At 46.6% G+C, this 14,978-nt stretch overlaps 1 long non-coding RNA gene across 1 annotated transcript in view; it reads right to left on the minus strand.

Moving 5' to 3' along the window:
- The window catches only part of LOC141568302 (uncharacterized), a 38,477-nt gene extending 26,337 nt beyond the window's left edge, over positions 1 to 12,140 (minus strand). The window contains exons 1-2 of the long non-coding RNA XR_012491427.2: positions 11,986 to 12,140; positions 9,863 to 10,002 (exon numbers count right to left, since the gene is read on the minus strand). This is a non-coding gene — a long non-coding RNA (uncharacterized LOC141568302). The remainder of the gene's footprint in view (positions 1 to 9,862; positions 10,003 to 11,985) is intronic.
- Between the last annotated feature and the right edge of the window lie 2,838 nt (positions 12,141 to 14,978).

Here is a 14,978-nt window from a genome sequence, read left to right on the forward strand (position 1 = left end):
AGTGCTGGAAGGATGAAACCCAAGTGAAACCTTCGCTGTGGTGTCTGGCACATGCCGAGGAGGCACTGATGGGGATGGTAGTGGAGGTGAGAGAGGTGGTGACGGCAGTGGTGGTGGAGATGCTGGTGACAGTAGCAACCATGGTGCTGGTGGTGAAGGAGAAAGCAGAAGAGGTGGTTCAGATGGTGGCGGTGGCGGTGGCGGGTAGTGGAATCTGCCAATTCGTTCCTTTATTTTCTACAAGCTACATGCACGTTAGGAAAACCAGGCGTGTGAGTGACAAAGGGTCCCTGCCTTTCAGACACACTTCTCCCTAAGGGACTTCTAGGATCACCACTCAGCATTCCACTCCTTTCAGCCTAATTCCCACAGTAACTGAGAACGAGTTGCCTCATCTTGGTAAATATTCAGCCAGCCTCTGGGCTAGGGCCTGGTAGGGCCCCCGTGAATTGACACGTGCATTCTCTCGCCTTTCTCTCATTCCTGTCCTTTCTGTTTCCTGCCCCCTCAGTGCTTAGCTTTCCAAGCAGAGGGTGGCTTCCTTACCAGCTCCCTCCACTTTTCTCTCCATCTCCCTTTCTGCTCTGAAGACCTGATTTCTCGGTGCCTGTTGTACTTGAGGTCTCGCTCTAGAGAAATCCAAAGTGAGCAACAAAAATACAGATTTTTCTCCTCGATACAAACCAAGAACTTCCTCCTGCCTTGCCCCAATGTTACCATCAGGAAATTCCTCAACATTCAGAGAACAAGTTCTAAAAACCAAGGTGAGCCTAATCACTGCCAAACCAAATTCGATTTAGAAAAAAAGCACCTGGAATTGAGGGGCAAATTTTAAAAGACAATACTGACCCAGAGCTCCTTTTGCCCTTAAATGAGCTGAAGGTCCTTCAGAGACAGAGGGATGCTGTCTCATCAAGTTTTACAGACAACACGTTGTCTGTGGAGATGTCAAAAAGTGTGATCTAAGGGGAAGAAACATCAGATCCAGAACCAGAGGCCTGGGTTCAGACCGTGGTCCTTGAATAGTTCAGTCTTTCCAAGCCTCAGTTTCTACATCTGCAAACTGGGGATAAGTATGAAACTGGCCTTCCCTAGGGGAAGACATTGGTTTTGAAACAGTGAAGAGGTCTACAAAGATAAGCCTTTATTATAAATCTTCTGAATCATGTGAACATCATTGCAGAACAATCCAACTTTCACCCTTCAGGGCAGGGCTGTGGCTCTCCCCTGATCCAATATGATATCCCTGAGCCTATCTCATTCTGTTTTCAAGCCCCTTCCTGCAGACCTAAGATGTAATGAGTCAGTGAGCAACGCCCTTGAAAGGAGGCTGTAGCAGACTGGCACATCGCATTGGATTGTGGTCTGCAATGAGTGTTATTAACTGAAACCTCTGTGCATTGAGGTTAGGGGGGCAGCTAACACTTCTCCAGGTAACTCGCATGTATGTGTATCTCCCTGGGCTTGGCAGTCTATTCCTGGGGAGCTTTCCAAGAAAACAGGGAATGGAGTCATCTGTCTTTGAGACCGAAATCCTCTTGAACAGAAGCAAATGGAAGTCAGGAAGAGAAGTGGAAATTCATGGCAGATTTAGCAGCCTGGGGTGAATGCCCAGCTGAGCCCAAGCAGAGGTACCAAGCAGGTACCACAAAGGTGTGTCTGCCACGCCTTCCCTTTCGAACAGTGACCTTCTTCCTCAGTCGCACACTGCAAGCCCGCACAGCCTACCCTACATCGTCCTGCAGATTAAATTAGATGCAATGTCTGACCCTACCTAGCACCAGGCAAATACTCGCTTCCAACTTTCATCGGCGTGGCTTTTGTTCCCCCCTGATCCCAGGTCTGCATCCTGGGATGGGAGCCCTGGTTGAACGTGGAAGGTAAAGCAATCGACCAGTGTTTCATGAGCATCTGTGTGGCCGAACATCCTGCCACAGTGTGGAGGGCACCAGGTACTCGCCCCAGCCCCACTCCTCAGAGACCCAACAAGTTCAAAAAGATTCTGGGGAAGCCAGAAGCACTGAAGAGAAGAGTCTGAAGTGAAAGCCAATTCTGTACAGAATGGGACTCTCAGATCCCTGGGGAAAGGTGTAGACATCATCATCCAAGTTCCCAGTGAGCATGGCAGCAAACACAGGCTTGGGTCACATGTGGGAGGAATGAATGAATCTCACTGCATGCACTGTCATCTGTATATGTCAGACCAAAATCAGTGAATAAAGCATAGAGCACGACGCAGGTACAAGTACAGGGCTGCTGCCCACTGGCTAAGTGGGACTAGATGAGCGATTTAATCTCTCATTGCTCAGTGTCTTCATTAGTACAATAGGGGACCTTGTGATACCTCCATCACACGGTTGCTGTGGGGATTAAACGAAGTAATTCACCAAAGCACTTAGGACAAAGCCAGGAACAAAGCAAGAATCAACGAATGCTAACTATCATTATCACTATTCAAGCTGCATCACAAGAATGGAGCAGCCAACGTTGAAGCAGTGAAATGTGGGTACCACCTGCCTGTAAGCCATGGACTCTGCCGACAGACTTAACGAAAGGGGTCAAATTTGCAGGTTCTCTCGTGGTGCCTCCATCACCGTTACAACAAGAAAGTGCAATGGACAGATTTGTAATGATCCTTTTTGCCTCTCTAGCCTCCAGGAATGGAAGCCAATAATCAAATAGATCACTGTCCTATGTGTGTTGTTGCTAGCTGTGCTCTGTTTGCATGTTTTTCTGTCACTCTGGCTGGGCAAATTTGATATCCTCACCAGCTGGGAAACAACCAGCCGTGATCTCAAGTCTTTGGAAGGTCAGCTCGAGCAGCAGCATCTTCCTAGCAACAGTTGCCAGGGAAGATTATGAGGGTGGACTCAGCTCCCAGCGGAGATGAAGATACGGAGAGCTGTATAATTGGCATTAGTTTGAATGGGGCGGGTGGGAGGGGGTTTGCCATTACTGAAGGGCATACGCAATCTCTTCCGTTAGTGTGCTGCTCGCTCCCTTTGTGAGGAGTTCTGGCTGGCCTTTCTGTGTTCTTTGATGTCCCTTCATTTTCCTCAAATATCAGAACGGAAAAGTATCCAGTCCAAAGGTGCCTGATCCTATTAGACCCAACATCCCACTTTTACAGCAAATATTTTGCAAGATCCCCTTTGCTATTCTTAAATGAAATTATAGATGTATAACCTACCAAAAGACATCATTTTTTAAAGATAAGCATAATGTCCTATATTATAAATGAGAAGCTAAGTAATTTATAATAAGATAAATTGCAATATGCAAATACTCGGGCACAAATATACTTAAAAGACCTAATGAACAAATGAGATGCTTATATCTAGTTTTTTTGTTTGTTTGTTTGTTTGTTAAGATTTTATTGGGGAAGGGACTTTATTGGGGAACAGTGTGTACTTCCAGGCCTTTTTTCCAAGTCAAGTTGTCGTCCTTTCAATATTAGTTGTGGAGGGTGCCGTTCAGCTTCAAGTTGTTGTCCTTTCAGTCTTAGTTGTGGAGGGCGCAGCTCAGCTCCAGGTCCAGTTGCCATTGCTAGTTGCAGGGGGCACAGCCCACCATCCCTTGCGGGAGTCGAACCGGCAACCTTGTGGTTGAGAGGATGCGCTCCAACCAACTGAGCCATCTGGGAGGCAGCTCAGCTCAAGGTGCCGTGTTCAATCTTAGTTGCAGGGGGCACAGCCCACCATCCCTTGCGGGACTCAAGGAATTGAACTGGCAACCTTGTGGTTGAGAGCCCACTGGCCCATGTGGGAATCAAACCAACAGCCTTTGGAGTTAGGAGCATGGAGCTCTAACTGCCTGAGTCACCGGGCCGGTCTGCTTATATCTAGTTTTGACATATTATCCAAGTTTATTCTTCCTCAATGATATTTTTAAGTGAGGGCTAAATAAGTACATGAACAAGAGACATAGAATCACCAACCAAAACTGAATGCCTTAAGCGCAGAATTAGAGTGCTGCACTGGCACTCAAACACTAAGAATGAATTGTCATCAGGGACGCAATTCTTCAGAGTGCTAAGTTTTTCTCGGTAAAGCTCCCAACAAAACAAAGTACATGCTTTCTTCCATTTACATGGTACTTGCCTTTCTAGAAAGTTCAGTGAGTATTAAAACCATAAAACAATGGTTTGATTTTTGTATGGAAAACAGCATTGGATTCGAAGCCCAAGTGATTACAAACAAGTGTTCTTGAAGAGAACGTTGGAGGGACAGGAGTCCAGACCCTTGTGCTCTTGGATGCTGTCACCCCCTCGTCTGTACCAATAAAATGCCAGGATAACCTTGCCCTACTGCAGTGACTGTCAAAATGTCCCTACACAGTTTCAAAATGTTCCCTAGAAGCACCTGTGACCTAAGCCCCATCCCCATCATTATAAAGGTGGGGAAACTGAGGCTCAGAGAGTAAAGGTGATCTGTACAAGGAAAAGCCAAGATGCAATTCAGACTCTTCTAACTCTCAGGTCAGGGATTAGGACAATTAGCTGAAATTGTGTGATTCCCCCTCTGCCTGTGTAAACATCAAGCTATGAGATATGCTGACATGATCCACCATTCTATATTTCTTCTTCTCACACAATTGAGTTGGGGGCCGTGCCCCCACTCCCAGTGAGTAATTCAGACTTGAGGAAGTACAGGGGACAAGGGCCATTCCCCATCAGCGGGAGTCTTACCCTCTTGCAGTCCTCAGCACAAGCGTGAAGACGGAAAATTTCTCATTATGGATCACACTGTCTTCTCAATAAAGCAAAACTTACTCCCCAACATAGATCTTCCCAGACAAATGAGTAAATGGATGAACAGAGAAAACGTGTCCAGTCTATTATTTAGAGTCAATAAAGTCACTATTAAAATGTGGGAAGCAAAGCTGATTATATCGCTGACACTGGTAATTTCTTGTTCCTATCCTTTGCAATCTGGTCGTCTACATGAAACAACAATGCCTACACACGTAGGACGTTTTCTGGGAGGGAGGAAGAGAAGAGCTCCAACCCCACCCCACAGAAGACAACCAAGCCATCCCCCAAGAATAGTTTCCTGCCATCCTAATGAAACTATCCTTATATATAGAAAGAGATCAAATCCATTGCTTGTCCTGAACTTGACGGATACTTAACTTTGCCAGTCTCTTCCAGTAGATGTGGGAAGGGCCCAGGAATGTGCATTTTTAGCTGTCATCCCAGGTAATTTCTAAGCAGGTGGTCCAAAAGGAGCCCTGAGAAACTCATCTAAGGGGGCATACCTGGCTGGCCTCCAGGGAGGAAGGAGGCAGATGCAGGAAATGAGAAGATAGAGAAAGATGGTCTTTTATTCCTGGAAGCTGAGCAATCAGGGGAGAGAGGATCCAAAGAGTCAAGGATCTAATTGCTTCTTAGAAAGAGCACTCCGATCAATGGCTGCTTCTCTCACCAAAACATCAGCCCCAGGGATCTGTGTTTGTTGCTACTGTATGGTTACCTGAATGTTTAGCATAGTAGATGCACAGTATTTCTAGAATGAATGAATGAATGAATGAATGAATGAATACATGAATAGTGGCAGGGTAGTGGATGGCTTGGAAGGAAGTTGGGGGCCTGGAAGGTTCTTACTGTGGTCCGACCATGGGATAAGGGCCTGTGTATGGCAGGTGAGTGGGAGTGAAGAGGTGAAGAACTAACTATCATTCTGGCCTATTTGAGGCCATAGAGACCTCCCAGCTCTTCCTGGAGGCATTTCTGTATTGCTGACATACTCGAGAATGTCTATGAAACTAAAAACTGTGTGAGACATAATCAGGACCAAACTATATTGCTATACAGGTCCTCCACCCCACCTCGTCCCTGGGAAATATTCTTCTTCAAACACAGACAGCTGGGCAGTGAGATGGAACCCCCGCTTTATCCAGACCAGAGCATATCCAGACCAAGCGGACACACGGCTAGATCATTCCAGCTAGAGATTTCATTCTGGGTTTGGCAGTCATTTTGGGGTTTTTGTGTCCTAGAGACATTTAACTCTGTACTTAATTTAGGTTTAATAGGCAGCTATTATGTTAAATAGAGACCAGCTGAACTGATCATTTAAGACATAGTTATGGTTGTTTAACAACCATGTGGTTTGACTGCTACATCTCAATAAAGGTTTTCCAGTACTCGGCTATTATTACGGTTTTGTATTCAGTAACTGTCCTCATTGAGCCACGGCCCTCGCCTTTACTGTTGCTTGAGAGCCCAGAAGCTCCTAACTCTGCTTCTTCCCCTGGTCCCCAGATTGCTGAGTGTCTGAGAATCCATGAATCTCCACTGAGACCAGGAAACTGGAGCTGAGACCACGTGTGGCTGTGCAGGAGGGCTTGGCCCTGCAGACAAGCAACAGGCTCGTGGCTGCATGCCAGCTCTAGCTCTAAACTGCCTGTCAGCAGGATTAGATGGCAGAGTGGCTTTGCTGGGAAACTCAGAGGCCACAGCTGAGCCCAGGAGGTGACTCAGACACTTGGGACTCCTCTAGGAGAAAAGAATCTGTGTGTAACAAAGAGAACTGGGAAGGGAACACGAAGGGTACTGACTCTCTAGAAGTTTCCTCTAGTGCAGTATTGCTTCAAGTGTGATTCATGGACCAGGGCCGGTCTGAGACCTGTTCTTACTGGTCCACAAATTGAGAACCAGCATTTAGCGACTTGTGTAGCAACTGGAATTGCCATGATATCCAAGCGTGAGATCCATGGACATGGCTGGTTGACCAGATTATAGGTCACTTTGGGCACCGTCAAACTCGTGTAGACGCAGGCAGCCAGGGCTATGCCTGACAAATCACGTACACTTGGACCACCTACCTGTCTGCCAAGGACTGGAATTGTGAAACCCGGTCTTCAGCTCGGACGTTTTGGGAACCAGTGCTTTCGTGCTGTCTTTCTCACCTCATGTGTTTCCCCACCCTGCCTGCACACTTTGGGATACGATATGTAACAAAACTTTTAAAATCTTCCTTAGGTACAATTCAAAATGGTAAGTGGTATGTATATTTTACCACAATAAAAAAGAAAAACTCTTCCTTAAACTGAGTCCATCTGTTCCCAGAATTAAATGGAACCTAACTGTTCCTTTAAAAAAAAAAAAATCAAGTAAGACTGTAAATATACTAAAAATCACTGGATTGCACACTTTAAAAGGGAAAATGTTATGGTATAAAAAGATCATTTTACAGTAAGTTTATGTGAATTATATCTCAATAAAGCAGCTATTTTTAAAAAAGAGAAGGATGGATGGATGGATGGATGGATGGATGGATGGATACATAGATACATAGGTGGATGCATAGATACATAGATGGATATTATAGGACTTGGCTCACACCTTTACAGAGGCTGAGAAGTCCCATAATCTGCTGCCTGAAAGCTGGAGAACCAGGAACGTCCATGGTGTCATTCCGTCCAGTTCAAAGGCCCAAGACTCTGGAAACCGATGGCATAACGCCCGGTCCAAGTTTGAAGGATGGAGAACCAGGAGTGCCAGTGTCTACAGGCAAGAGAAGATAGATGGCCCAGTCCAAAAAGAAAGAGCAAATTCCCCCTTTCTCCACCTTTTTGTTCTACTCAGACCCTCCACAATTGGACGACACCTACCTGTACTGGTGAGGGTGATTTTCTTTACTCAGTCTGCCAATTCTAATGCTAGTTTCTTCTGGAAACACCCACACAGACACACCCAGAACGAATGATTTCCCAGCTATCTGGGCATCGCTCAGCCTAGTTGAGTTAATAAAATTAACCATTATACACTCACTCAGTCATTCAACAACCACATATCAATGCCGACTATGCCTCACTCACCAGCCTGGAGACTGAGAACTGACCTAAAGCACAGACCCTGCCCTCTGGGGCCAAAATGAGCCTGCAGAAGAGAGAAATGGGTGCACAACTAATTGTGACTCTCTGCAGGTTGAGGGCTTCACCAGTCTAGGAAAAACCAGCACTAAGAAGAGTAATAAACGCTTGTCTTGGACTCTACAAGATTGTTAAGGAAAATGTACCACTTCTCCCCTTCCAGTTACCATAGATATGTTTAGACATGGCTTTTGGATACAACGTTTTGACCTCCAGGCACTTTGCGGAGGCCCAGCCATGGAGCGGGCTGCTCTGTAGTACATGAGCTCATCGTGCAAATGAGTCAACACTCTCCGCCCCACTCCCCCAGACTGGAGGTTTGGGGCTGTGCTGACCTTGACTACAACTTGCTTTGACATGCTAAAGCCTGAGACAAATTTAGAGGAGAAGGGCCTCCCTACATACTCATCACAGGCCAAGATACTAAGTATCAGAAACACATTTTTCAATCTGAGCCTCCAGGAAGTGAAAAAATAGAATGGGCCGAAGTCCCAGGAAGAGAAAAAAAGGCCAGGAAAAGTTAGGAGGTGATGCTACAGCAGGATCTGTTCCTTCAGGGCCCAAAGAGAATCGCGGTCCTAGCTGAACTGATAGAACAGTGAATGAACTCATTAAAAGGGAGGACTTCTTCACCTGCAGCTTTTCCAATGAGGAAAATCGGGTTTTTAGAGGCAATGTCTCAAATGGGGTGGATCTCAGGCCTAGACACTGATTGGGTAAAGCCTCTGGGAAGCGCAGATTTTTGAAGGACTGGGAACAAATTGGAGGTCAAGTTGGAATTATTCACACTTATCAGGGTGGGCCGAGCATGGATGATTGAAACCTGAAGCCAGCCCAGTGCACCCACCAATCAGTCTCCACCTTCACTAACAGCCTCAGGCACATTTCTCACCAAACCCATTGAATGGCCCAACTCAGTTGCCTCTTCTACCCCCAAAACAATTTCTCCACAAAACGCTTATTTAAATTTTGTCCCAAATCAATCAATCTCTCTCTGTCTCTCTCACTGTGTGAGTCTGTGTGTGTGTGTGTGCGTGCGTGCGTGCGTGCGTGCGTGCGTGTGTGTGTGTGTGTTTAAAGCTACTTTAGCTAAGGCAACTTATAACTGGACCATGATTTCTCAATTTTGCTCGAAAGTTATTGACTGATTTGTATAAGTCAACAAGCTGGCTTTAGCCAGTTCCAGCCTCAGTAGAATGTGCCTTCACCTCCTCCCTGCGTTACAAACACAGGACTATTGTCCATCACAGAGCCCGGCCAAGTATTCACTGTCCATTCTGAGAGAAAAGACTGGCCTGAGTGCCTGCGTCAACCCAGCCGTGTCCCCAGACAACTCACAGGTGTCGGTCTGTGGACGTCTCCCCAAAGACCAGCACTACACATCTACCAGTTGTTGAACGTTACAAATAGGACAGTTGGGGACAGTGGGGGATCAAGAAGCAAATGCTAATAAGGATTTAGAAACAATGGGCCGAGAAAGCTCTTTGGAGGGCCAAAGAAGGGAACTATGGGAGGTGTACTTCTACCGCCAAACAGAAGGGCTCACGCCACCTTCACCAGCTAAACCTGTTAGTCACAGGGAACTGACTGTCAAAGAGAACCTGTGGGCTTACTCTAACCCAGTGACATTACTTGGGGAATGTCACTTCCTCAGATAATGTCCGATCCAGGGGAGTAGCCGGGGGCACCTGTAAGCCCCCCCAGAATGGAAATTGCACAGGACACCGGGACCTTGGCTCAGTGGCACATGCTAAACAGGAAGCATGACCTCATGGCCGGAGGCGCAGTTTCTATTTGTCGGGGTGACTGATTAGCATCCATCTCCCCACCTGGGTCCTAAGCTCCATCTCTGTCCTGCATGCTATTGAATTCCGAGCACCTCCTACAGCTTCTAGTGTGTGACACGTGCCCACCATTTCCTACCTTCTCAGCCCAGCCTGGCCAGCCTCTGCCCCAGATCATGTGCTTCAGCCCTCAGACCTCTCACCTCACTGGGCTGTGATTCCGTGGCCCCGTCGGTCTCTGCGCGGGCAGTTAGCTGTCAGGCTCCTCTTCGTCAGCGTCACAGCCCCAGTGCCTCACACGCTGCCCGGATTGTCAACGCTTGTAGAATGAAGGAAAGGCTCCCTAAGGAAGACACACACGATTTAAAGAAGTTCCGACCCCCAACACACCCCTATCATATCCATGAACAATTTCAGATTTCTGGGTTGATTCATGATGTCATCTATTCCCTCCTTACAAGAATCTTCAGCTTGGGACATCTGAGTCAACTGTTCCTTTATAAAACAACTCAGGCAATTTGACTTGGAGAAATTAGACACTGCAGAAGGGGAAATAATACTCTTCGTTTCCTACAAGTTTTTTGGTTTTGTTTTTGGTTTTTTCACACAACTGGTTCAGATTGAGCCCATGATAAGCTAAAAGCTTCAGATTTCTTTTCCCATTTACTTCCTTAGGACAGTCATCCTCTGACTGATGTACAGTGCATTTAACCTCCCTGCACTGGGCCCATCAACCCAGCAGGTGACATCCTTCTGAGTCACTATCTCTATAGGAAGCCTGCCACCAAAAGCCACACTGTTCCCACTGCCAAAGCCTTGTCCCATGGCTCTGTGAGGCTGTCTCCACCTGGGTTCCTGCCAAGGGTGTTTGGCTTGTTCTCTGCTCCAAGAAAGGCACAGCCTGGTCCCTGTGTGCTGTGCTCTCCAGGGGAGCCCATCAGTACAGCTGCCTTTCTCTCTGTCGCAGGTGATGCCTCCTGTCCCCTCCCCTGGGGGTGGCATCCACATGTGGCCAGCAGCTGTGCTGCAGTGCCGTGCTCCTGCTACAGTACAGTCTGGGTGCACCTTCCCTCCAGAATTCCTTTCAGAAAGGTGTCTTTTCCAATACTCACACCTCCCAGGGAGGACGTGGGGGGGGAGTTTCACTACCGTGTTTCCCCAAAAATAAGACCTATCTGGACAATCAGCTCTAATGTGTATTTTGGAGCAAAAATTAATATAAGACCAGGTATAATATAATATAATATAATATAATATAATATAATACCAAGTCTTATATTAATTTTTGCTCCAAAAGATGCATTAGGGCTTATGTTCAGGGGATGTCATCCTAAAAAATCATGCTAGGGCTTATTTCCAGTTAGGTCTTATTTTCGGGGAAACACAGTAGGTAAGTCTGAAATCCACAGGCCAGGCCAGCAGGAAGGTCAGGGTGGACCTCTCAGGCTGAAGCTGCCGTCCACACATGGGATTTCTTCGACTTCAGAGAAGCCTCAGCTCTGGTCTTCAAGCCTTTCGACTGGTGGAACCAGGCCCAGCCATGTGATCTAGGACCACCTGCCTCGTGTAAAGTGACCTGATTACAGACTTCACTCACTTCTCCAGAAGACCTTCCCAGCAACTCCTAGCTTGGTGTTTGAATTACTGGGGACTGTAGCCTAGCCAGGGTGACACATAACAACAGATATGGAAGGGTTTTTATTTTTATACATTCTTTTAACTGTAAAAGATTATGGTGGTACAACTTTAGGTTAGTATTATTGGAAAGTCTCAATGAAATGGGTCCTTTTCTAGGAAAACACACATTAGTAAATTTGTCCCCAAGAGAAGTAAACAAAAAAATTGCAATGACCAACAAGCATGGAGGAAAGCAAACCAGTTTCAAAGAACTGCCTCTCCCACAGAGGCTTTGGGGTCAGGCTGTTGTCAGAGCATTTATTTAAATTGTTCATGGAACAAATACTTTTCCCTTTATGTAAACTCTTCCAAAGTACAAAAAAGATGAACTACAATCCAATTTATTTTATAAATCTAGCAGCGCCTTAGGACCAAAACTGAAAAAAGGACACAGGCAGGAAAATGGATGATTTTAATAATAAAGAAAAATACAAAGATGCTAATTAAATCCTAATTAAATACGAGCACACTGAATTGAACAGTACAACAAAAGACAATGACAGGCACAGAAGATTGCACACACTCCTGCCATGTGCCACAGCAAAGATGCATGCCATTTCCTGTGGGTTGAATGACATCTGTGAAGGAGACTGAGGCCCCACCCAAGAGGGCAGCCCACTGAGCAAGGAACTGGGTGACCCCATCTTACCTTCCCAGCAACAGGACAGACCTAAGTTTGTAGGAAAGTTGACCGAGCGAGTAAAAAGAACCTGTCTCCTACATCTGGGAACAGTGCCACAGGGAATGCTACAGCTTTCCCCCAAATAATTCCTCTGTGTGCCCCACGGACAGCCAGTCAGAAAAGGAGGCACGCAGCCTGGTGAGTAAAAGAAGGTCACTTTCCTTCCCTGTTCCCTGTCCCAATGCACTTGAAATGACAGGACAGCAAACAGGAATAAGAGCCAGCAGTCCTGGTTTGGGGCTGAGTGAAGGAAGGCAATAAGGCAGGATTTAAATAGAATTTGAGATTGAAGCATTCAAGTGGGCCGAGTGCATGCCATCATAGGTCCAGCAGTGGAGGCAGTCCAGAGGGAGTGTGGCTGGAAAAAGTGCCCAGCAAACTGGTTATCTGTTTCTTCTCTTAATTGTCTGCATTTTCCTAATTTTCTACAGCAAGAAGATATTACTTTTATAAACCAAAAAACCTGCATGTTGACACTGTGGATTTTACGGAAAGGAAAAGCTTGCTATCGAAGGAGTCTTTGAAGGAGGCTGTGCCATTTCCTGACGAGAGGATTTTTAGAGGGCATTTACCATCACATATCTAAAAAGGTGTCGTCCTTTATCACCATCAACTCCATAAAAACATAAGCTATAAATAATGACAATACATAACGAAAGATAGGCTTACTCTGTGATCTTGCAGGTGGCAGAACAAGGGTCACTGATTTCCAGCCTTCAGAAAGACAGATTTCCATGTAAGGACAACCTGTCTCGGCACTGGTGCAGCCCAGCATGGATCAGTGGTCTGCCCTCTACCCGAAGCTGCATTACCACCTTCTAAAGAGTGGCTTCCGTAGCCCGTCCAGCTGCAGGGCTGACCTACAGCTGGCTGCTTAATGCCAAATGCAGCTGGTTGGGACTAGCCCAGAGCCAGTCTCATCCATAAATAATATTGTGTACTTGTGCAAGCTCAAGTACGTGAAGAACATCTCACCTCCAAGCAGGGTTTGATTAGCAACAGAGCCTGACTTTGCTGCAACATTTTAACATACTGGCTAACATTGATTCTCTATGTTTTCTGAAGCACAGTCTACCCTTAAGCAATAAAAGTATCTTGCACAGCGTTACAAAGAATCGAACCACCAAAACCACCAGAGTCTCTGAATTATAGTTACAACTAGATGTCCCTGTGAAGCAGTAGTTTGGGTACCAAGCGGAAACAATGCTCTAGCCCCTGGGACCCGCCCAGCCTCAGCTCCCCTCACCATTCCTCCGGCCCCCACATTCCCAGTCCTCCAACAAGTCCATGCGTTGGCTTGGGCCCAGAGGCCCCTCATCCTGCTCTCTGCATCAAGAACCCCTCAATTTTCCTGACCCAACTCACATTTTTCTCTCCCCGCCCTGTCCTCTCCTGGTGACCTGAGCATGCCTCTCTCAGAGGCCTGCTGATGCTTTCTCGTCATTGCCTGCGTCTACCTAGGCTGTGAGCTCCTGGGGGTAGGAACTCTGGCTTCTCAACTCTGTGTCCCTAGCGCCATATCTGGCACACAGCGGGCTCTCAGCAAACGCTGGCCGACTGACTGAATAAAGCAACCACACCATCGGAGATGTGTTCCCTTTCTTAAAATCCATAAAGTAAATAGTGCTCTGAAGCCAAAGTGACTGCGTTTGGCAGTGCTTAAAACCCTGTCACTCGCGCTACCTTTCCTAACTCTCTAACGCACACTCTGTGCCTCACAAATCAATCAAGGTGCACGTGGCTATGGCGCCCTTCGGTTAATTGCAAACCCAATCGGTTCCCATAAAAAGCTGGCATTTTACATAAAGTTGAAACAGACCACTGGTTTTGAAAGTGCATGTGATGTGGTTTCTTGATGGGCCAAGGAACTTAAGGGAATATTTATTACGCTCACGGATGACATTCTAGCTATTGTCCATGTTCCTTTTTATGGCATCATAAAGATTCCTTTTTACGGTCAGGCTGGCTGATATCTTCATCAAATCCCCTAATGTGCACATTCACCGAAGGAGCATTTGTGCCAATAAGTAACATTCAGCAACCTTCAACAAAGGTTTATTGAGTGGCTGCTCTGAGCAGGGCACTGAGTAATAGGATTTGTCTCCAAAGCTTTCAAACCTGCTAAAAATATTCTCAATTTCACAAGCAATCAGGACCAAAAAAAAAATGTTTGCTCTAGTCTCCCCTCTGGGGCCCACTGGGTGAAAACACACCTAGAGCTGCCCGGAGAAATAAAACCTGCCTTCACGAACCTTCCAAATCTCCTGAAAGGTTCTGTCTCCAGCTGGCTCTGGAGAATTTGCTCATTAAATTCTGCACACAAGCTCTGCTTCTAAGCAGCTGACCTTTGGGGCATTCTGCAACCCCTCAGCCCTGGGAACTGGCCTTGTTGGACCCCAGAGACTGGGGGAAGCCCAGATGACCACCAATCCTCAAAATTCAAAGGCACCTTCAAAAGCAGAGGGTTAGTGAACCCCTCTGAGCCCCAGTTTCTTCATCTGTAAATGGGGAGGGTGATGCCTTACCCACCTCCCACAGTTCACTCCCCCCCCCCCCCCGCGCCACCACCACCAGGCTACCATGCAGAAGTAACTGAAAAGATGGAGGAGAGGGACTGACAGGGGAGGACCGTGTCAGGAGATGCAACTCGCCTCAGTGACAGGCCAGGCAAGGAGGGGAAGGATGGGAAGGGTCAATGATCAATAACGCCCAAGCTTCTAACCTGGTGGCCATGGGGCTGGTGACACCAAGGGCCATGGTAGGAGGTGGGGGGGTGAGAAGCCACACTTGCTTTGAGAGCGCTTAGCTTTGGCTTTTGCTGGGATCCAAAATTAAATTTAAGTCCATAAAAATTACTTGCAATTACTTTTTTACTATTAAAAATGTACCAAAATTGTAAGAGTTTGACATACACTGTAGGCAAAAAAATTAATAGGTATGTAACACACACTAAAGCTAGG

Source organism: Rhinolophus sinicus, chromosome 13 (genome assembly GCF_057876585.1).
Source record: "Rhinolophus sinicus isolate RSI-liver-muscle chromosome 13, RSI-T2T, whole genome shotgun sequence".
In the NCBI taxonomy this organism is placed as follows: domain Eukaryota; kingdom Metazoa; phylum Chordata; class Mammalia; order Chiroptera; family Rhinolophidae; genus Rhinolophus; species Rhinolophus sinicus.